Source organism: Stegastes partitus, unplaced genomic scaffold (assembly GCF_000690725.1).
Source record: "Stegastes partitus isolate 25-593 unplaced genomic scaffold, Stegastes_partitus-1.0.2 Scaffold2535, whole genome shotgun sequence".
Lineage (NCBI taxonomy): Eukaryota > Metazoa > Chordata > Actinopteri > Pomacentridae > Stegastes > Stegastes partitus.
This window is the reverse complement of record NW_007580266.1, coordinates 38880-40007: the sequence shown is the minus strand read 5'-3', so window position 1 is coordinate 40007 and position 1128 is coordinate 38880. Positions and strand designations below refer to the sequence as shown.

General features: G+C 38.0%; 1 protein-coding gene across 1 annotated transcript in view; it reads right to left on the bottom strand.

Annotated features, from left to right (window-relative positions):
• The window catches only part of LOC103375290 (protocadherin alpha-8-like), a gene marked incomplete at its 3' end in the record, with an annotated part of 11982 nt that overhangs the window by 8557 nt on the left and 2297 nt on the right, over positions 1–1128 (bottom strand). The gene's annotated exons all lie outside the window — the stretch shown is intronic.

Here is a 1128-nt window from a genome sequence, read left to right as displayed (position 1 = left end):
TACAATTTAATTTTCTAGACTGGATCGACAACGCTCTCACACGACTCCCGTTCCTGTATTAAATGCAACATCTTCTGCGAAACGCCAAACAAAAGCTTTGATATGGGAGGGTCGATGTGTTTTCTGGGCTCGTTATGTTACAGTGACACCAAGAGGACATCAATGTATATTGTTTGAAATTGCATGAAGACGTGCTGCGTTACTTCGTTATGTATTCTATTAGCAAATCTACCGGGAAATACATGGAAGAGATTACTACAATAGCGGAGAAAAAGTTCTGTTGCTATACCAAAAAAAAAATGTCTGATCGATTGAGATATCAGGGTTTATTCTCATAATTTTAACAGTTCAACCTCCCATTGTTGAATTTAAACTAGGAGAGAGGAAAATATTACTATTCACCACTTTAATATGACAATGTATCGCCCGTTTACTGTATTTTGCCTGTAATCAGTAAAGCCAGGGTCGTTCAGTACCATGGACAGCGTTTTTCACATAACAAATCTCCCTCATCAACGTATTATGAGCTCAGATATCAGGCTTGTTGCAACTATTGCAGTCAAAACAGCAACAACAACTGCAAGTAGGTGTGGGCCGGAAATTTAATTGACAGATCAGTGTCAAACCTGTTGCTCACACATTGCCATGAAAAGTTCCACAATTCATTTAATATATCAAATTGAGTCATCACTATACTGGTCCTCTGAGTGTATAATTAACTACAGCAAAACCAGAACAACAACACAGTATACAGATCCAAGCAGGAAGCTTCACACCACATGATTTGACATTTGTAAAATTTAGCTGTTGATGGACATTATATGAAGAAGTTCAGAATATAATGTTCATCCAACTATGTACACGAGGTGAATACATGTTGTTGTCATTGTATAAAGCACTGTATTTTTAAAGCTGAATTCCTGCAACTGGTCTCCCTGTGTCAGAGACATAAAGAGTATGACCGAAATTGCAACTGAAAGCTGCAGGTTGATAGTCAATACCACAGTATGATGCCAAGCAAACTGTAGCACATAGAGTATCTGCAGGGGATGGGTCACTGAACTCATTAATAAAGGGACAAAGGGATTACATAGCCAATGAAATGAAGCCAAGTTTTTCACAAAGATG